Consider the following 23,487-nt stretch of genomic DNA (forward strand, 5'->3'; position numbering starts at 1 on the left):
TCCTTCTCCTCTTGTTTATTTTTGGAGGATCTTTTAATTAAAATGTATACACAATCTCCAAGAGATGTGTCATAACATTTTTCAAATGTGGCCAAATTTCAGAATTTTGGTTATTTTTCTCTACTAATTGTTTACAGGTAGTTCTAGACTTACAATTTTTCATTTAGCTACAACAGCACTGAAGTTATGACCATCACAGCACACAGTACAGCAACACGGCTTTTCCACATTCTCCTCAGCCCATACAGAGGACTTTTAGGCCTGAAAACTCAATTCAGTTACATCTCAACCCTTGACCATAAAAGTCCACAATCCAACTATTTGAGAGCCTGGCAATGTAGCTTTGAAGATTCCAGAAAGAATATTTCAGAATTCTCTAGGAATTAAGAGATCTTTTTAGTGATATTACATAGCCCCCATTTTCTAGAGATTTTGTGATATTAGGTAATCACCGTTTTATAATTTATGATTTGTAATGCCGGTATTGTCAGTCACACAAAATGAAAAGAAGTGATACTTCCTTGAAAATAGCAACTTCAAGAATGTGTAGACTTCAACTCCCCAAATTCCCTAGCCAGCACTACTTTTTTTTTTTGCCTAGTAATTTTTATTGTTTTTCTCTTAGCCAGCACTACTTAAGGTTGAGAAATGCTGATCTATATAGTTACATGTGCATTCTCAGGACAGAATTAACTCAGAATTTAAAGATAACATTTTTGTTTTTTCTAGGCTCGAGAAAATTTACTACTTGAAGTTTTAATCAGAGATTCTGCTTTTGTCTGTGATTAATTTTGAAATCCAGTAGAAGATTTTTTTAGGTTGAGGAAAAAGTTGTCATCATCCTCTTCCTCCTGCTCTTCTCCAATCCACTTCTTTTAAATACAAATAGTTTAAAAATCAGTTAAATATACACAGCAAGCAACATAGATGCATCGATAAACAAACCAACTCACAAGGTCTCAACTGAAGAGAAACAGCAAGATGGATTCCATAGGTTGGGTATGAGGCAGAAGAAAGTCCAGCTTCAAAGTATCTAAGAACTTGAGCTACTCCGCCTTCTAACACCTACTGGATGCAATGGACTTGCTTCAAAGGAGACTTGACATATATATACCCTAAGCGTTTACTAATCTAAACAGCTTAATGTACTTTCAAAACTCAAATTCTATATTTTAAACAGTGCTATCCCACAATAAGATTGAGCTTTGAATTATGTATTTTGAAAAGTATTCTTGCTCTGGTGTTTTTATTTTGCCTGCCTGAAATAAAATAATTTTGGTTTATTAAAATATATGTCCTACTTAACATGGAACTCCTGTCCTCAGAAAGATAGAGGCACAAACTTACCCAGGTTTACCCAGAAGCAAACTCCACTGAATAAAATGGAAAATACTCTGAGGCTGTTCCATATAGGACGTCAGCCATACTTAATAGTTAACAATATCTAAAATGTTATTTAAATTTGATTCATAAACTAGAAGGCGTCATCACTTTTTTATTATTAACCCCCCCCCCTCTCTAATATGCTGAAAGTTGGATTATATACACAGATACACGCGTGACACGCTCTCCCTGAACAATAAAGCATTTTCTTCCTCAAGTGGAACTTGGATACATTTCATTTGCAGCAGAAAGCATTGCAGAAGCTAGCTATCATTATTGCTCCACTTGAAATATTCGCTTCTCTTACCAAATGATTTCCCCTGTAATTGATGTCATAAAGAATATCTGTGTTAAGTTGTCTTCATTTCCCCAGGTTTCAATCCTTATGATGATCAATTATTTATATACAGACTAGATGAAAGGCAAGGTTGTAATGACCCAGAGGGCTTTAATAGTGACATCATAAATCTTAAGAGTGGAGCTCAAGTGGGTGATAGTAACAAAAAACAGTGCTGGATGAGCGCATTTCACTTTTTGTGGAAGAAGCAGCACTGGGCTGGCCTCCATGAATCAATTCTTTTAATAGAGTAGGATCTTTAGCTTATACATTTTTACTAGCGCTGGGCTGAAAAGGTCTTCCAGGTTTGTGCAAACATTCCCATTTGGTTAGAATGAAAATGAAATATTTTCCATTCCACCCCGCCTCCCTGAAGAAGTAAGAAAATGCAGTTCACTTCTGAGGGGGTTTGGCCTCAGGTTCTTTATATTTTTCTCAGTTGGGAGATAAATATACCTAAGATATTACCAATGAGGTATCTTCAGGCAATGTGGCCTACAAGTTATCCTCCAGTTGGCATGTACACAAATCCAACACTAAATAAAACATTACTTTATGAAAACAGCCAGAAGACTGTCAATAATGCTCACGTCTTGTGGGAGTGGTCAATTTCCCAGGATTGAATTCAGTGAAATTTGTATACATACACAGATATATCTCCAGTTGGGACCACCAGCAGAAATCTTAGAGACTAGAAGTGGTCCCTGGATCACAGTGTAGGAATTGTTGCCTAAGAACGAAGTGTAGCGCTTCAAAATTACTACCCAATATAGATTCTGGAAGACTCTGTTTCTGACAAGCTACAGTATATTGCAGACTTCTGAGCAGATTCCCTAAATTGAATTGATTTGTACAGGAAATTAAAATGGAGTGACTGCTACAATTAGTGCTCCTTTGTGAGCATAATTCCCATTTGTCCTTTGGGCACTGTAACTTGGTAAGTGTGCATCTATAAGTCTGGAGGATAGTGAATTCTAAACTATAAAGTCATCTTATCTGGAAGTCAAACCATGTCAATGGCTGACAACAACAGACATTTACAGTGTCATTAAGTGAAATGTTTCAGGTGCACTAAATTAAATGTTTCACCATCCGTATATTACTTTAAGTCTGAAAATGGCATGTTAAAGGAAAGGAGATCCTCTAAAAGACTGATCTGCCTTTCTTAAAATAGTCTTTCTCAATCTTTCTATATACTGATTAGCTAATAGTGATTGGGAGTTAAATCTTTGGTTAATTCAAAACTGTTTTAGATTTTCCTTTCACAAAAGCCGTGTAAGTCTACAAAGCGCAAAGGCAGATAGATTGAGGAATTTATTCAGACTGATGGACTGAAGATAAGGAGAAATAACTTTTCTTTGAAGAACTTCTGCGGGAAATGAAGGATGCTCTGGATATTTATTTATCCAACGCTTTCTGAAATACACGCATACTGTTTGTGGAAGAATTCTATGTAATTGAAACACTATTTCAATCACTGGTTTGCCAGGTCTTACTAATAATGACCACAGTGACACAGTCCCACAGTGGATATTTCATTGTGGACATTTCCAAATAGCTTTTGAAATAACATACGTAGAGATCTGCATCTAGACATCCAATCTTGCAATTTAGTAAGATGGGAAAAAAACTGCTTTCATAGTTCTGTTCAAGCACATACATTTTTCTCAACTATGTCTGTCTAAACATCTCAAATTCTACTAAATTCATAGGAACTTTGGAAACCAAAAATATCTATGAGTAGGTCTTTAACCAGGATGTTACCCATTGCACACCCTGCTGAGGAAACATTTAACACAGATGTCACAGATGTAACATTCTATTAAAGTTTAGGCCTGGGAGTCCTGATCTTTTGCTCCTGCACCAGTTAGAAAAGACTGTAAAGAATATTATGTTACAACCTGTCTTTTAATTTGCCAGAATTATTTTCCTCTATAAAAAGAGATTTCTGGTTTTCTGGAATGACCTCCCCCCCCCCCCCCCGATATTAGAATAACTACTGATCTCCGCTCCTTCCGTAAGAAACTCAAGACCCACCTGTTCAACTTAGCTGGCCTGGCCTAAGTGTAGTTTTGTGTCCCTCTAGCCTGTTTTTTAAATTTTTAGGGGTAGGTTTTTTAGGTTGTTTTAATTTTTAACTATACTGTACAGCCTATTATTTAATCTGTTTTTATGGGTTTCTAAAAATATTTAATTTTTGTATATTGTTTTTACTGTGGTTTGTACACCACCCCGAGTCCCTTTGGGGAGAGGGGACGGTCTATAAATTTAATAAAATAAAATAAAATAAAATTCTACCTCTTGCTCAGCATTCTTTTGCCTTTGTTTTGACAATACTCCTCACCATATCATTTCAAGGCAATCAAGGGCGGCATTGTCAATTATGCATTTCTCCATCATTCTGTAGCCTCACTGGGTTTTTTTCTCTTCCCAGGAGAAAAGTTCTCTCTTGGGATTTGAATGAAGCATGACACGCCAAGGAAACTGCCAACTACGAGAGAGATTATGGTACAATGAAGATTAGAACACTTGCATCCTTCAGCCATCTTGTAACTAATGGAAGTGCCAGACTGCCATATGCCATCCGCAACACTTTTACTTAGCATGCTAAATGCTAATGTTCTCAAAAGGATGACCCAAACAAGGAGGAAAACTCTCACAAAATAATTAACATCTATTCTTAGATACAGGAGAATAATCCTTTTGTCATTTCATATTTCATCCAACACAAACGTAACATTTCCCCTTTTATTCAAGTTGGTATTAATAATAATTTTAAAAGCCTTGTCACTTGAGAAGATAAATGTTATGTAAGGATGGAAGCCTTTAATATATTTATTGTGTTTTTGTTTTGTTTTGTATTTCAGCCCTACAGACCCCAGTAAGGAATTGTACTCTGGACTCTTCAATCATGAGGGAAGCCAGCATGTCAAAAGGAATTTCTGCTCTCATTCTGTACTGTCCCCATATATTGGCCTATTGATTCCTCAAGGCCACCCATCCTTTTGGGCACATAGATTTTTCTGTGGGGATTTCTTTTGCCAGGATTATTACATGTGATGGTTCAGAATTATTTTGTGGCATTCTGGAAGAGACACATTGACCCACATATGGAATGCAAATACATTCATTCATTCATTGGCATTATCTGAAAAATCATATTTGTCCTCTACCGTAGAGTGCATGATAAAAGTGGTTGCCATAATATTAAGATCAGAACCAATAAGAATCCTTCCTTCCTTCCTTCCTTCCTTCCTTCCTTCCTTCCTTCCTTCCTTCCTACCTACCTACCTACCTACCTACCTACCACCATCTGAATTCAGGTCTCAGCAATGATTTTACAAATGAGAAAGAGAGGTAACAAAATGGTAGACTTGTTGAACACCTCCCAAACTAGTCTTTGGTTGCAAAGAATTAAAGCTTTGGGGAACTCAAAGGCCAGCCATTGTATTACTTGGTTCCAAATATAAAGTACTTCAGAGAACTTAGCAAGGCATTTTGTGAACAATGCCTTCCTGGAAAAATAGTTGCAGGGAAGCAAGCTTTGGTTGGATTAGGACAACATAAAGGAGCCAATGACACAACTGAATGGTGGTATTTTACCCGTCAGCCAGTGGTTAAAGTATATATATGTAAGTGGGCTCTGAAATAGCTAAACATAATTCTTGGTGCGCAATCTGGAAAAATTACAAAGGAGAGAAGGCAATGCAGGTGAAGTATATTAAATTTTGGTCAGAAGAGAAATGCTGTCTATAAAATACCCAGCTAATTCTGGAAATGAGTCAAAAATACATTTTTCAAATAAATGTCTATTAAGAGATGCCTCAAGCTGATCTAGTATTATACCTGCTATTATTTGGACACCGTCTTCTTCATCCCAGTTCTGTAAGTGATTTAGTTGTGGGGGCACACTGGTGGAAGGAAAGCATTTGATATCGCTATGGATAAATTCTGTTACAGTATCATATATTGCCAGCTCAAAACTGGGGAGTGAAAATTTAAAGTTTAAAATGATACTCTAATATTATTTTATTTAGAACCAATTTTAGGATTAGCTGGCTAACTATCAGCTATCTATTTTTGATTGTTTGGTTTGGCGGTTAAAGCATCAGAGTAAAAATGGTGAATTTTAGTCTTGCTTTAGGCCCAAAGCCTGTCAGTTGATCATGAGCCACTTTTTCTCAGCTCTAGGAGGGAGGCAGTGGCCAATCATTTCCAAAAAAACCCTTGACAAGATAAAAAGTAGTAGGTGTTGTCCAGGCAGTCACTAGAGTCAAGACTGATTTAAAGGCGCACACATGCTCACATGTGCACAAACACACACATCTCCAGTTGCTATGGACATCAGTTTGTTCTCCTGAAAATAACATTGTCTCTGAAACATAAACTATTAGATAGAGGTTTTCAATATAAAGCATTATTTTCTTAAGCACACACATCGGCGTTAAGGACTACAGAAATAATGCACGAGAAACATTTTATATTTGGAACACAGTATAGGGTAAGCGAATATTATTACTGCTTATTATAATAAGTTTCCCAATAACCTCTGAAAGAGCCAAAAGTACCAGGTATTTATTTTATTTTCCTTAATCATCTACAATACCTTCCTCCTGTTGAAACTGGGGTTTTTATTTAATAGTTTTTAAAAGTGCCATTGGAAGATTTTAACATGGTATTTGGCCTGTAGTATATTCATAAAAACAAATAAATAACACATTTTCTCCATTATTCAAGTCGTACAACTGGAGTCTAATGTTTGTTTGCAATCAAATAATAACCACAACATTTATCATACAAATTATCTGAACTGGTATCTCGGCTTCAGGCCTCTGAATTTGTTTTTGTGATGTTACAGATGTTGTATTTTACCACAAAGTGGGATTTGTGTTCAGCCACACATATACAGGAACAAAAAAGGTCACTATGTCACAATGAAGCTAGAACCATTGTTACATTACTTTTGTCTTTAAGAACCACCTAGTGATCAAATGGGATATAACATACTGTACCTCATGTTTTCTTAGCGATGCAAGTTTTTTTTTTTTAATTGTTAGGTCGGGTAAAGGAAAGGCACACTCAGGCTTAGGCAACAACAGCTCTTTATTAACTCAGTAGCAACTATGACCAATCCAGCGAAGGTTCAGTCTGACAGCAGCCCTTTTATAGGGAGCTGTCAGACCCTTCGACCAGTCAGGTTGAATCTCTGTTCCAGCCGGAACAGAGGACCTTGGTGGAAACCATTGTAACTGCTTCTGGTATCTAACATTTATTATAGTTCAACTCCTTCCACTTTTCTCCCATATTGATTTGTGCCATGTTTCAAGGTGGAGGAAGCCTGAGGGAGAAAACAACAACAACTGTACTTTACCTTCAAACTGCGTTTGATTTATCAACCATTAGCTTCTATATAAAGGCAAAAGCTAAAGAGTGGGGCATGAATGTTTTTTAAGGCAGTCTTCCTTAACTTGTTCTGGAAATATCGCTGCCTGGATTCCCAACTTGAGTTCTACTAATTAGAAATTCTAAAGGGAGAGTTACAGTCCCACTGGAAAGTCACCATAACATTCTTTATTCTTCCTTCTGTTGGAAGAAATGTCCCTCTGGGTTCAGTTCCAAGTGGGGAAAAACAGTGGTGGGTTCCAGTTCTGGCGTCACCCACATGGATGTGTGCGGCATGCGCGCATGCGTCATACTTGCCTGCGATGCTTCCGCAAGACTCCGCGATGCCTCGATTCCCAACTCTGCTCAATGGGGCATCACGCAGGCGCCGTATGTGCCATGCGTGTGCCCAGAAGCGCCAAAAGCTTAACGAACAGGTAAGGAGCTCGGGCGGGCGGGCAGGCGGGCCCTCCAGAGCACCGGAACGGAACGGTACCTAGTGTTCCGGGCAGGCTCCGGTACGCCCGTACTGGGGCGTACCGCTTGCAACCCACCACTGGGGAAAAAACACTGGAAACATGGAGGCTGCTTGGAAAGATGGTTTAATGGTGGATAGGATCACATGGCTTGATTTCCTGAGCAGAAAAGGGGGATCAAGATGTTGGATGAAGAAAAAAAGAGACAAAGATGCTGAAAGTCCCTGGTTTTATGCCCTCTCTGGGCTTTGATCTTGATCTTGTATTCTGTTTGGTTGTTAGACTCCCATGGGGCCATGCAGGGGCAACTCTGTAGGCTGTATTCTGAGTCCAAGTTTGGTTGAGCATTGCTTCTTCCCAGGTGCCCTGTGGTGAGATGGGTAAAGGGCTAATACTATCATGTCTTAATCCCATTACCCTGGAGCTGAAGGGGGAGATCTTTGTTATGTAGAATAGACTGACCCAGACCTTTTAATGACCCATTGACAAAGGTTGGGGTGATTAAGAGTGAGTCTGTTTCCTGCCTAAAAACATGATTCTCCATTTCTGATCCAGGGAAATATAATATTCTGCCGTTTCAATATTTCCCAGGATATTTCATTTTTCTAGGAGAGGGGTGGGTTTTAACTTCCTACACTTCCTGTAGAAATCACATGAAAAATAAAATCACCTCTTTCCTGCAAGAAGGTGAGTTTGACTATAGTTTTTTTTTTAAGGAGGTTGTGCCACTTTATTGCATGTTAACCCTTACACCAGTGTTTCACAGTTTTGGCAACTTGAAGATGTGTGAATGTCAACTCCTAGACCTCCACAGCCAGTACTACTGAGTGGAGAATCCTGGAAGCTGAAATCCACATATTTTCAAGTGGCCAAGGTTGAGAAACACTGCCTTAGAATAAGGTAAAGTGAGATTGATATAAGATATGTAGTGTCATTGCCTTAACATTGTATAATGTTATAATATCTAATGCCACAGAATAAAAGAAAAAACAACAAGTTTTTTTAAAGGTACGTTTTGCCTGTCCCACCAACAGCTGGAGCAGCTTAGCAAAACAATGAGTAAGAAGCCCACCCAGGCACCCACTTTTCTAGAAATACAATAATCTACTTATATTTCCAGAAAAAATAGATTATTCACCTATTGTTCTATTTAGAGTTGAACGCTTTGGAGCCCTCAGATAACAAATAAAACAAAAATACAACTAGCTTCCAATGTGTTCCTGTTGCTACATTAATACACAACATAACTATATGCTGGAATGTCTTGCATCAGTGCTGGTAGAGGGGGAAAAAAACCCTGACTTGTCATCAGAATTGGGAAACTGAATGCTACATTTAACTGGAACAAGTAGAAATCCAGGGAACATTATATCATAGGGCTTGAACTATTTTGAAGAAGGCTGGAGCTCTATAATAGAATGTATAGTTAGCATGCAAAAGATCCTGGCATCTTCCACTTTTAACTCTGGAGGGCTGTTGCTGTCCAGTATGTAGGCAAAGCTGGTGCTACAGAGATCATAGATCTTCATTTGGCTAAAGCAGCCATCCTCCATCACCAGCTTTCCAAATGAAACAAGGACCTTACAATCCTAGCTTTTTCAGATTTATAATCTAATGGCCTATTTGCATAGATGGGTTTATACATTGGTGGGTTCACATTGGTTCGGGTGAACTGGTAGTGGTAATTTGGCCCAGATTGCAGAACCAGCAGTGATCCAGGCTGGCCACGCCCCAAACCAGTTCCAAGGTCTCTGCTGCTGCTGTTGCCAGCAAGTTTTTTATTAGCTTTTCATGGTGTTTGCGCATGCGCAGAATAATTTACAGTAAACTGCACATGCGCCTGTGATGGGTTTCAATTTTTTTTAGAACCTCTTCTGTAGGTGTGGCCTGCTTTGTGGGAGTGGCTTGTCAGACAGGTGGGAGTGGCTTGCCAGCCATGTGACTGGGTGGGCATGGCCAACTTGTAAAATGTGGTGAAACTCACTTAACAACGCTCTTGCTTAGCAACCAAAATGTTGGCTCAGAAACTCTGGCATTTGAAGCATGCAAGTCTTAAAGCTGTCAAGTTACAAGAACCTTGCACCTCTAACCCTTTAGAAAAAAAACCCCAGGGGTGTTCAAAGTTGACAGCTTTAAGACCTGTGGACTTCAACTCCCAGAATTCCTCCTCTCGCTCTTCATCTTGATGATGTACAGAGGGGCAGTGGGAGGGAGCTGGAACCGGTTCTAAACGGCACTGTAGATTTGTGGAATCTCTGCTATAGCAGAGGTTAGAACTGGCAGGAACCCACCCCTGGTGCAAGCACATACACGAGCAAAATGGTAGCACTGGGATTTGCAACCCACCTCTGATATATACCCTCTGTAAGTCCATAAATGTAGCCGGGCAATAACACATCAAGTGTTACCGGGAAGCTGCCCAAGTCTTTCCCACCAGTTAGGTGATTATATCTGCTATTCTCCCAACCACCCTGTTGCAAATATTCTAGCCAGATATAGTATATACCAGTGATGGCTAACCTTTTTGTCATCGTATGCCGTCCCCCACATGTGCACAGAAGCCTCTATGCTTCCCCCACATGCGCGTGCAAGCCTCCATGTGCTCCCCGCTCCCCATGCATACGTGCACATCTCCCTCGTGACCCCCTGTGCATGTGCATGCATCTCCCTCATCCACCCCCACCACCATGCATGGCAGATACCCAAAATCAGGTGTCCATCGGGAGGCATGCCCATGCGCGGTGGAGCTGAGCTGGGGCGATGGCTCGCGTGGCCACAGAGAGAGCGCTCTCTGTGTCATAGGTTCGCCATCATGGGCAGATACTTTCTTTTTTAAAAAATACCCCTTACAATATTTAGCTTGGGTTCTCCTGAGGCTTATTGTCGTTCAACAAACAAGAAACCATTTCTAGCATCTTTGCCTGGTGTCACAATAAAAAAGTGGTTTCCCTGGTCGGGAAGCTCCAACTCTGCCATTAGGACTGGTGTCATGTTCTAGGACAGAAGGTGAAGTTTTGATTTGGTCCTTGGCAGCTGGTTTTTAGCTTTATTGGCGGATGACTCCTGTCTGTCTAAGAGCCCTCTCTTCCTGGCACGCATCTACCCACAATCCCAACAATAATGACACCTAGTGGGGAAAGAAGGAGAAGCAGCAGTAATTAAATTTACCATCATGCCAAAAATGTGGGCGATGGACGCCCTTTGGTTGCTGTTTCGCTGCCTTAATGCAATCTTTCCTTGCTGATCTCTTCGCAGAAAATGACACTTGTTTGAGTCATGTTACACAGCCATGTCACTCAGCTCATTCATTTGTGAGTCAATCTTACAGAGTTTGGTGGGAGTTACATGAGATATTGGTCCATGGACTGAGAGGTTGGCTGTTTAATCCATCACGATGAAGCATGGCATGAATGTGTAAGATATTCAAGATTTGAGTAAAGCTGTCTTTCAAAATAGGGCTTTTCTGAAGAGTTCTGCTGCTGTTCCCTAGACCACGGCCCCACCCAAAAATTCCATCTCAGCCTTAACTCTTTTGTACACAAGCTGACACATGTTTGAACCACTACTTTGCAACAGTCCTTGAGATGACATTTTCCTTTTTGTTTTTTTGGAATGGCAATACTAGAAACTCCATTCTTCTTCCATGACAACTCAAACAGCCCAATGTCTGAGCCTAACTTGTGACTTTAATTAGTGCTTGTCATTTTAGTATGTTATGATTTATCGCACGGTGATTGCAAACTTTGGAGGGGCTTTCGTGCAACCTAAAATGTTTTAAATAAAAATAAATTAAAGGCCGTGGATGACAGCTTGTTGAGATCTAATTTTGTGATTATATAACTTGCTCGAAAATTTACCAGGTAAAGTGCCCCAAAGGCAGCATTTTCCTAAGACATCCTCATTCAACTGGCTGTAACTTACCTCTACCTCTGTGCCTGTGGGGGAAAAGGCAGTTTTGAAAGACCTTCAAAAGGTTGGGAAGGTGGGGGTCTGTTGGATCTTATAGGGGTAAGGAAATTCCTCAAGGTCAGAGCTGCCACAGAGAAGGTGTGTTTCTCACCTCCTCTATAATGATAACATTTAGGAAGAGATCAGGGCATTACCTGATGGAATGCACAGATACCCTCTGGGAGAAGTAGCCCCTTTAATAGCCTGACCCTGTGCTACTGAGGATTTTGAATTGCACCTGGAAAGAGACTAGCAGCAAGTACAGCCAACTCAGCAGAAGTATAATATGAGTGAACTTTGAAAAACCTAGAATTGCAAATACAGATACATTCTGGACCACTTGTAATTCCCAGATGGTTTAGGTGTGCCGCCTACTTTCAAATATTTATATATGATGTTATATCTCCACGTCTCGATATCATCATCTTTGACTTCCATAAGAGGAAGTATAGAAATGCATACGTCTATGATAATGTCATGGGGACGCGGTGGCTCAGTGGCTAAGACGCTGAGCTTGTTGATCAGAAAGGTTGGCAGTTCGATGGTTTGAATCCCTAGCACCGTGTAATGAAGTGAGCTCCTGTTACTTGTCCCAGCTTCTGCCAACCTAGCAGTTCGAAAGCATGTAAAAATGCAAGTAGAAAAATAGGGACCACCTTTGGTGGGAAAGTAACAGCGTTCTGTGCTCCTTCAGCATTGAGTCATGCTGGCCACATGACGATGGAGACGTCTTCGGAGAGCGCTGGCTCTTCGGCTTTGAAACGGAGATGAGCACCACCACCCTAGAGGCGGGAATGACTAGCACATATGTGCGAGGGAAACCTTTACTTATGATAGTGTGTAAAATATATAAATTTTAAAAAGGAGTGGGAGAGGGAAAGAGGGGGAGAAAATCCCTTTAACATGGGGTTGGTCACTTTCAAAGCTCATTCTGTATCCATTGCCCTGTTTTGTCAAAACATAATCTTCCCATATTAAATATGAAGCTATTCGAGCTGGCCCGATCCATGTCTTCAAAGCTTGTGGAGACACTATTTAATCAACCATGGAAAATATATTTGGAGTTTGGAATGATGTGATGTAATTTCTAGGCCAATCAAGTAACGGCTGCTTGGCACTGATCTGGAGAATACACTTTTAGACATCTCAAAATAGGCCGAAAGCTGGGTTTCATTTCATTTGACAAAAAGTGAGATAACATTGGGCGGAGAGATGACTAATCCTTGGAAGTGATACACAGCACAATGTCTACTTTAATGCACTTAGAGAAAAGGCAGGAGACTCTTTGGAATCAGATGAGAATACATCACCCTTGCCATTTCAAGAGGTTGTGGGTATTGCACTAGGAAAGGAATTAATGATATTAAGAACCTTCTGCATAATCTATTTGAAAGAATTTCCACATGTTTCTAATATTGAGATTATTAAAATAAATCACTTGAGTTGCTTATTTGGTGTGTGGTTTTTTTTTTTTTGCCTTGGCTGCGGTCTTAAAAATAACGTGAACAGAACAGTAGCACATTGTCTTCACGAGAGCCAAAAGTGACCGTAAAATTTTGTTCTCTGGAAGGCAAGGTCATGGTGTTTATTCCAGATATCCTTGGTGGTGCGCTATATAAGCAGCCTTCTCTGATATCTTAACAACAACAACAACAACAACAACAACAACAGAGTGATAAAGATTCCAAATCCACTTCCTGTAGGATTTTTAAAAAATAAAATCTTGAGATTGTGCATACGCTGAACATATGGCTCCAATTAATACTTGGCACTGCAAACCGTAGATTTCCTCTGCACATTATTTCTACGATGGAAATAAAGCGTATGAAGTGTGATACATGTAGCTGAACTGCAAATCCCGGTGTCCTTGACCTTTGGCCTTGCTGGCTAGGACTACTGGGAGTTGAATTTCACAAACTTTGGAAGGGCCACAGGTTTCCTACTGAAAAGCCCGACAGCATATGGCAACTTTCACAGCGCTGTCTTGAGCCACACAGAGATACAACAGCACCTCATCACAATCTTAATAGCAAAAAAAAAATAAAAAAATAAAATACTTTGTTAAGATTACATGTCTGGGTCATCTGCACATTTGCAGATACTACAGCGAGTTGTTCCAGCTTATCATCACCGCCAGCAACATCAGGTTCCCATCAGTTCAAAACAGAATGCTCAATGCCACATCAAAAAAATAAAATAAAAATAAAGGTACAGTTGAGTTTAATAAAGAACATTTGTTGTATCCTGAATAACTGGTTGCCTGCAGAGAAAACTGCCTGCTGCTCATACATACTGAGTTGCTTCAGTTGCTTTTTGCAGTAAAAGACTGTTGGGAAAAAATATCCATCTGGGTTCAGTTCCAAGTGGGAGAAAAAGACACTGGAAACATGGAGGCTGCTTGGAAAGATGGTTTTAATGGTGGACAGGACCACAATGGCTTGAGCTCCTGAGTTGAAAAGTGGGATCACATGCTTCAAGATGTTGGGTGAAGAAGAAAAGAGACCAAGGTGCTGAAAGTCCCTGGATTTATGCCCTCTCTGGTCTTTGAACCTGAGCTTGTATTCTGATTCAGACTCCCATGGGGCCGTGCAGGGGCAACTTTGTAGGCTGTGAGTCCACGTTTGGTTGAGCATTGCTTCTTCCCAGGTGCCCTGTAATGAGATGGGTAAAAGGCTAATACTATAATGCCTTAATCTCATCACCTTGTAGTTGAAGGGGGAGATCTTGGTTATGTAGAATAGACAGGTCAAGGCTTTCTAATGATCAAAGGCTTTCTAATGACAAAGGTGGGGGATATTAAGAGTGAGGCTGCTTCCTGCCTAAAAACATGTTTCTTCATTTCTGATAATATTCTGCCTTTTCAATATTTCCCAGGATATTTCATTTTTCTAGGGTGGGGGTGTTAACCTCCTATAAGACAAAGTGCCTAACTTACTTGCCACTCAATGAAGTTGAGAATAACAGCCTTGAATGGAGGCCAGGGTCTGCTGGCTAACGTACCTAGCACAGAGCATGTCACCTGCTACTTAGCTTTGCCTTCTAGGATCTCACCTGCATCTGCCACCAGAAGAAGTAGCTTTCTTTGTGCTCATTGACAGAGACAGCCCTCAGAGTCAACCGTCTTCTCCAACTATGGCCTGCATTGAAATAACCTGAACACTTTCCATTTCTGCAACTGAAGAGCACAGAAGGCAGAGACCTTTCCTGAGCCTGCAAATAAGTAACTTCTCTCTCTCTCTCTCGCTCTTCCCTAGCTTATTCTTTCTACTCTCCTCCCAGGAAAGACCCCAGAACTGGAGAATTGTTCTGGATACTGTGCTAAAGGTGGTCTCATAATCTTAGGTGTTAAGACCTGATTGTTAAGGTGCTTACTAGGACTGCCATATCGGGAAAATGACTAGATGGCAGGGAAAGTATGGCTGTGAAGGTTGGACCATAAGAAAGGCTGAGCACCAAAGAATTGGGGCCTTTGAACTGTGGTGCTGGAGAAGACTCCTGCGAGTCCCTTGGACTGCAAGGCCATCAAACCGGTCAGTCCTAGAGGAGACCAACCGTGACTGCTCTTTAGAAGGCCAGATCCTGAAGATGAAACTCAAGTACTTTGGCCACCTAATGAGAAGGAAGGACTCCCTGGAGAAGAGCCTAATGCTGGAAAGACTGAGGGCAAAAGAAGGGGACGACAGAAAATGAGGTGGCTGGATGGAGCAGTAGACGTGAGCACCAAAGCAGTAGATGTGAGCTTAAATGGACAGGGGGGGAGAGATAGTAAAGGACAGGAAGTCCTGGAGGAACGTTGCCCATAGGGTCGTGATGGGTCTGACATGACTTTGCCATGAACAACAACAAAAGATAATCCCAACCATTTACTGCCATCTAATGGTCATTGGATTTTTTGCAGCCCAAATGCAGTAGCATGGCTTTATATTCCATATGTTGGATGAGAGAGTTCTCCAGGAGGATTTTTAGCAAGGCGGTTCACATGAAATTTAACTAAGGCTTTTATCAATTCTTTTTTTGCCCCCAGGCCAAAATCAATATCTGGCCTTACTGTTTAACCCTGCAAAGGTTAAGTGGTTGATTGAAATGTGGTTATTCATTACAGCTCCAGCAGCATATAAACAGCCTCTCCATGGATACACTTCAAATCTTACACTGGATTGTATTTTCCATTTCTCTTTCTTATGCTGTCCAAAGTAGCTGTCATTTATACCCTAATTTATTAGAAGCACATGTTGAGTAATAGGTCATAATGTGTTTGCAGCTTCTGTCTTTAGTTACATTGCATAGCCAGTCTAAAAAAGAAAAAAGAAAAACCTTAAATTTTATTTTGTAATGGAATATTGATTAAAAGCTACTTGAGTTTAAAATGTCCAACTATCAAAAATGAAATGCCTTTGCATACTTCATATGCCAGCCCAGTTAGATGGTGTATTTTCCTACTCTATATAAATAATGGTTTTTGTGTTTCACATGAATCCATCATCAGAATGTGTTGAATTCTCAAATGATAATGATCTCAATTGTCTTACAGTGAAGTTAACTAGGTAGAACTAATTCAAAATAACTGTAGACTAGGGTGGGGCAACCTAAGGCCCTCCTGATGTTGCTATAGTATAATTTCCAGGATTTTGTGCCATAGGCCATAAAACGAGGGCTGTGGGTAGCGGAAATTAAACACGCGGAATATCTCAACTTGCTCATCCTTTCTTTAAAGGCTGAGATGGCGCAGTGGTTAGAGTGCAGTACTTCAGGCTACTTCAGCTGACTGCTAGTGGCAGTTCAAATCTTACCAGCTCAAGGTTTACTCAGCCTTCCATCCTTCCAAGGTGGGTAAAATGAGGAGCCAGGTTGTTGGGGGCAATAGGCTGACTCGGTAAACCACTTAGAGAGGGCTGTAAAGCACTATGAAGCGGTATATACTGTAAGTCTAAGTGCTATTGCACTGATGTCACCCTTGGTTGCATAAACATGAGCAACATTTTTTTCCCTGGAAATGTAGCATAGCCATATAATTAATCAGAATTTGTGTAATGATTTTTTTAAAAATGCAATTTTCATAGATTTGTCATTTTGGCCCTGGCTCATTCTGAAATTCTGCATCTATAAACATTAAAGCAAAACCATTTGAACGACGTAATCATGTCTACTAGGTTTGAAGACGTTGGATATAATTACAGTTCAAATAATAGAATAGAATAGAATTCTTTATTGCCAAGTGTGATTAAACACACAAAGAATTTGTCTTTGGGGCATATGTTCTCAGTATACATAAAAAGACAAGATACATTCATCAAGAATCATAAGGTACAGCACTTAATGATAATCATAGGGTTCTAATAAACAATCAGGAAACAATATCAATATCAATATGAATAGTAAGGATACAAGCAACAAAGTTACAGTCCTGCAGTCATAAGTGGGAGGAGATTGGTGATAGGAACGATGAGAAGACTAATAGTACCGTAATAGTAATGAAGCCTTAGTGAATGATTTGACAGTGGTGAGGGAATTATTTGTTTAGCAGAGTGATGGTGTTTGGGAAAAAACTGTTCTTGTGTTGGTTGTCTTGGTGTGCAGTGCTCTATCGTGTTGTTTTGAGGGTAGAAGTTGAAAGAATTTATGTCCAGGATGTGAGGGGTTTGTAAATATTTTCATGGCCATCTTTTTGACTTGTGCAGTATACAAGTCCTCAATGGAAGGAAGGTTGGCAGTAATTGTTTTTTCTGCAGTTCTGATTATCCTCTGAAGTCTGTGTCTTTCTTGTTGGGTTGAAGAACCAAACTAGACAGTTATGACAGGCTCAAGTATTCCTCTGTAGAACTGTATCAGCAGCTCCTTGGGCAGTTTGAGCTTCCTAAGTTGGTGCAGAAAGAACATTCTTTGTTGTGCTTTTTGGATGAGATTTTTGATGTTAGGTGTCCATTTTAGATCTTGAGATATGATAGAACCTAGAAATTTGAAGGTCTCTACTGTTGATACTGTGTTGTCTACTATTGTAAGAGGTGAAAGAATGGGAGGGTTTCTCTTAAAGTCTACCACCATTTCTACGGTTTTGAGTGTGTTCAGTTCCAGATTGTTCCAGTTGAACCACGAGGCTATGTATAAATAACTATTTAACACATACAGCTGTTCCTCAGTGAACTAGGACTATTTTTTTTCCACACAGGGACCCTCGGAACTCTCTAACATTTGTCCACAAATACATATGCTAAAATATTAACGTCCTCAAAATGTGGCAGTGCAGCTTTGGGTTAACTTTAGAAAGAATTGTTTTAGATGACATTTCAAATCACTTACACATTTGGAAGTCATTGCTTCATGGCTGGAACTGGAATAATGGCATTTAATTTCTCTGAAAGGGTTTTCTGCTTGACCGGACATCAGTGAAACAAATGTTGTCACTGCCTTCCCAGCCCATTGTAAATGCTCCACAAACCTGTGATTTCCAGCTTTGAATCAAAACTGCTATTTGCCAACTAAAACCATCTTAAGCACTTCAGAGCAGATGGTCTCTGATGCTTCCCCCTTCCCTGTCTAATGGCAGCTGCAACTCTGGTTGGCTACAGTACCTGGTTTGACCCTCTCATTAAACCAATGAACCTCCCTCAATCCAAGAACTTCAGGCTTTGGCCAACCTGTAGGGAACCTTTCCATTTCTGCCCATGCTCCCCTTGTTTTGTTCTGCAAAGCTCTGCTTACCTTCCCTTTAGGTTGCAAGCAGGGACGTTGTTTTTTATGAAACTGAACTCCCAGTTCTTCCTTGACACAAAGCATCCATGGACGTCCAGAGGAAAGTAAGACAACAACTCATTCCCTATTGCTTTGGTTATTGTAGCTGTGATGGCATCGCAAGGGGAGATTTTTTTAAAAAAGGAAAGGTCTATGTTAGTGCCAAAGGAGAGAATATATGGGGAAGAGTGAAGATATCCAATTGTGCAAACACCTGGGAATGCAAAGCCAAGACAAGGAGATGTGTGGGAAGGAAGAATCCCTAAATGGAAGGGAAAGCACTGGTAGACCAGTCTGCACAGGAGTCAGTTAGCAAGGTGTGGTTTCTCTGCAAGAGGGAAAAGGCAAGAAGCAGCAGGACAGCCTATCAGGTTATGGTGTGGCAATAGTCCAGACTAGCCCATCTGTTGGCATTCATAGTTGGAATGTTTTTTTTATGCAACAACTACAGAAGTATTTAGCCTGTAGATGGCAGTATTTACAAGTTTGGATGTATGGTATATACTTTATGCTCTTTTGTTATAAGTAGAGTTTCCTGTTTCCTGTTACAGTTATATTATTGAGCAGTAAAGCACATGGTGACTGTACTCTTTGCTTGCTCCATGGTGTTAGATACTTGCTCTAACTACAGTGGTTTCCACCAAGGTCCTCTGTTCCGGTGGGAACAGAGGTTTAATCCTATTGGTCGAAGGTTCTGAAAGTTCCCTATAAAAGGGCTGCTGTCAGACTCAGCCTTCGCTGGATTGTTCTCACTTGTTGTACTTAATAAAGAGTTGTTGTTACCGTTAAGCCTGTGTGTGCCTAGCCATTACCCAATCTAACACATAGTGCATTATATAAACATAATTTATAACACAATCCGTTAAAACCAATCCAATCCTGCTGTCAACACCCTGTAATTTGGATGGGATTGAACTCTAAAATCAATTTAAAAAACATCTGGAGGAACACAGAAGACAAGTAACTTAGGCTGTAGTGCAACATTACCCTAAATGTTTGTGAAATCCATTTTGGATTTTCAGATATAGAATCAGGGGTTAGAACAGAGCTGTGCAACTTATCTTAACATAGTTTTCTTTGAATCATTAAAGTAGCCACATCTTTTGCAAGAGGCACATAACTATTTTGGAAGTTTTTTCTGATTCTTGCTGCATGGCGGGAATGCATGCACAGCCATTTCATTTCTACCCCCATGGGAAGAGCTTCCAGCAGAGCGCTGTAAGCCTTGCAAAAGACATGGTTGCTTGAACAATTCCGGAAGAGGTGTTTCATTTGTTCTTCCATGCATTGTGAATCCCCGTATTTGCACAGCTGTAATGACAGATACATGTATTCATCTTCAAAACTTCCTATTTTAACGTGATAAGGAATTGAATAAATGCACAAGCACTACCAGCGGGGACGACGACGACGGGGGGACGGGACTGCATTAAAAATGTAAAAGTGATTTGTGTGGATTCAAAGAAGCTACAAAAAATAGAAATAAGAAAAAAAGAAAAGAAAGCACTTTAGTGCAAATTTATTTGAAATATTTATTAGCTACCTTTAGAAATATCCTCCAAATGGGATTCCCCCAACAAAGCAATAAATGATAAAATATATATATCAAAAAATCACAAAACATCAATCCAATAAAATCAGAATTCCAAAAAGTAAAAACTATTTTTTAAAAATCAAGAACCCAATAAAATGTTATTATAGGAATTCACAGAAAATGTTTTGGATGTTACTGGGCTTTATATTGACTTGTTTCCCCAGAACCTGGTTGTCCCAGCACTCTGTGGATTTAAAAGAAAACGTTCTTCATGTCACCTAAGGCGCGAGACTTCAGTGAAATGATCTAAAGACAGAGAAAGCAGCTGTGAATATTGCAAAGCAGAGAGAGCTGCATTATTCAGAGAGAGAGAGAGAGGGGGGGGGGGAGAGAGAGAGAGAAAGAGAGAGAAGTTATTAGTATATAACTCACCTTTTATTCAGGAATCCATACATAGTGTTCCTTCCTCCTATTTTTAACCCTGCAACAATTCTATGAGGTAGTTTGGGCTAAGACAGAACAACTGGCTCAAAGTCACTCACTGAACTGAAGCATATTATGACTATAAAAAGATTTATGGAGCTTTGGCAATCATTAGTGAAATGGAACTTCTCAAAAGACTAAGAAAGAATGCAAGAAAATGACACAGCAACAGACATTGAAAGTTGGTGGCGTGCAATTTTAATTTTATTATTATTATTGTTTGTTGTACAGTCAGATCGTATTTGACATTTTTGTCTGCCTATCAAGTCATTCCCAAGAACGTGGAATATTTATTCAGCATAAGGCACATCATACATGGACTAGCAGTATGAACTAAGGTTTCATCTAGATTAGTAGAATACAATAAAATATAAATGTTAAAAAAATATATGTAAAAAAGGTCTATGTTCAAACACCAATGTCTAGGCTATCTAATCATTGAACTGCAGTATTGTTTATATTTTTTTAAAAAAATCACATACTGGAGAGGTGTATGCCCTCAGCTTACACAATGTGATCTAGAGTTTGACATGGAACCTGAGATAGACAGATGTGGATATTTTATGATGTGATAAATGTTGCTGCAGGATATATAAACTGTTCCAAATAAAGCTACCTTTTGCAATTGACTGTTGGTGCACTTGTCAACACTGATGGTGTTCAAGTGGTACTCCACGTATTTTGGGATTCCACCCAGGGGCCTGTTACTTTATTATGGTTCATTGCACAGTCAGCCAGATGTTCAGACTGAATTTGGCATTTTTGTCTATCTGTTGAGTCCTTTCCAAGGACCTGGGATAGGCATGTGTGGATGTTTAATGATGTTAACAGAAATTGTTGCAGGATGCAAAAGCTGTTCTGAGTAAAGCCGCCTTTTTGCAATTGACTGATAGTGAATTTGTCAATGCCAATGGTGTTCAAGAAGCGCTCCAGGTTTTTTGTTATTGTACCCAAGGCTCCTATTACTATTAGTACTACCTTTGCTTGCTTTTGCATAGTTGTTCCATTTCTATTTTCAGGTCTCTATTTTGTTATTGTCTCCAGTTCCTCCTCTTCTTCCAGGTACTGCCATTTCTTTAAGTTTAATCACTGAAGTCATGAAATCAGTGTGTGATTTAAAAAAAAAAACCAAGGGGAAGTTAAGCCTTCACTGAAAATGTTAATACATGGCAAACTAAAAAAGAAAAAGAAAAAAGAAAAAGAAACCATTGCTTACATATTATGATTCTCTTCCTGTTCTCCTTCCCAAGTAACCTAATGTTAAGGATGCTGAGAAGAACAATTAAATCACCGAGGCCATTTCCTGGTAGCTCCTGGGCTGTTTGCTGTCCCAGAGCATGATGTGTGTTTCCTGGCGTTGTTCCAAGTGGTGGGGACTCCCCTGTAACCACATGCCTTCAACAGACTTCTCTCGGTTGCTGGAGTCATCTGTCTTGTCTAAAATTCCTCTCTGAAAACCATTTCCTCCACAAGCCAGAAACCTCCTTTATGAGACAGAGCGTGGATTTGCACCTGCCACCACATGTCTGCCATTGTGTAACTGCATTTCCCCTCAGTTTTTGAGGTGAAAGGGTCAAAGGAACATTGTAAAGGAAACACCCACGATGGTAGACTTCAGGTTTATTCTACCATCCGATGCAAAATGTCCGTGTTTTCTTCCCTTCATCCACTCGCTTGCATAGTTTTGCTCATGGCATTTAAAGAGTTGGCAGAAGTCAATTGTTTGACAGAGCTTCGCCTGCTGGTTATATAGTACTGTATAAACAGAGGCAATAGTAGCATTTCTTCTTTATCTTTAAGAGCCAGGGTGGCGCAGTGGTTAGAGTATAGAGGACAGGCTACTTCAGCTGACTGTCAGTGGCAGATCGAATCTCACCAGGCTCTAGCTTGGCTCAGCCTTCCATCCTTCCGAGCAGTGACGTGCAGTCAGGTGAGGCAAGTGAGGCACAGCCTCACCACTCTCATCATGAAAAAAAAAGTAAAAGGAAAAAGCTGAGCTAGTTGCTGCCTCACCGTGGATGACTCTGCTTAACCTCACTGGTGCTCTCCCTCCCCAAGTGTAGTGACTTCCTCCTCAGGCCCCCATTCATTTCTCTCTCACACACACACAGCTGGATAAAACTATATAAAAATCTAGCCCAGCTTCACTGATTACAAGTTTGAAAAGGCAACGTGGCTCCACCTGCAATCAAACTACACTTGGGGAGGGAGAGCACAAGGGAGCACTGAGGAGACCACAGGAGGAGGCAGGAAGCCAGGCAAAGAGCCATGCTGTAGTACACACACTTCCCCCCAGCCTCTTTCTTTTGGAAGGCTCGGCTCGGCTCCCCTCCGGCTTCTCTGCCTCTCCTCTCACCCCAGCCTGCCAGCAGGAGGTGGTGGGTGGGCTTTATTGTGTTCCAGGCATTTCCCACCCAGACAGCAGGCTGCATTTGCAATGGTGGAGGTGTTTGGGAAAGGCAGCAGGGGAATGGGGTGGGGGGATGGCAGAGGAGCTGCTTTCAAGCCACTGGAAAAGATATCCAATCCAACTTTTGTGTGTGTGGGGATTTGTTTGAGAGTGAGTGAGAGAGGGAAGGAGTAGGAGAGATAGTCCAATCCAACTTCTGTGTGTGTGTGTGTGTGTGTTTGAGAGAGGGGGAGGAAGGGAGAGAGGGAGGAAGGAGGGGAAGGAGAAGAAAAAGAAAGAAGGAGCAAAGGAGAAAAACAAATGCTGTCGCTTTAAATTGGAACTGAGCATGCCTGGCTGTGGAATTCTGGGAGTTGAAGTCCACAAGTCTAAAAATATTTGAAACTCAGCACTGTGTCAGTGCCTCACCAATCATAAACCTCACCGCACGTCACTGCTTCCGAGGTGCGTAAAATGAGGACCCAGATTGTTGGGGGCAACAGGCTGACTCTGTAAACCGCTTAGAGAGGGCTGTAAAAGCATTATGAAGCGGTATATAAGCCTAAGTGTTATTGCTATTGCTGTCTTATTGGCCCGTGGATGGTAGAAGACTGAAGGCCACCACCACTGTTGAGAAAGCCACTGTCTCTTTTTGTGATGGGACTTTGGATGAAGAGCAGGCTAGAGGACAGGCAATCCAATATAATGCAGGCTGGAAAGACATGGTTTTACCACTCCTACATTACTGTCATTGCAAGGAGATTGGTAGGTTGAGATGGGTGGATCTCCTATGTTCTTTTACGGTTTGTCAGTGTTTGGATTGGGA

This window comes from Natrix helvetica, assembly GCF_964273705.1.
Source record: "Natrix helvetica genome assembly, chromosome: 1".
Classification (NCBI taxonomy): Eukaryota; Metazoa; Chordata; class Lepidosauria; order Squamata; family Natricidae; genus Natrix; species Natrix helvetica.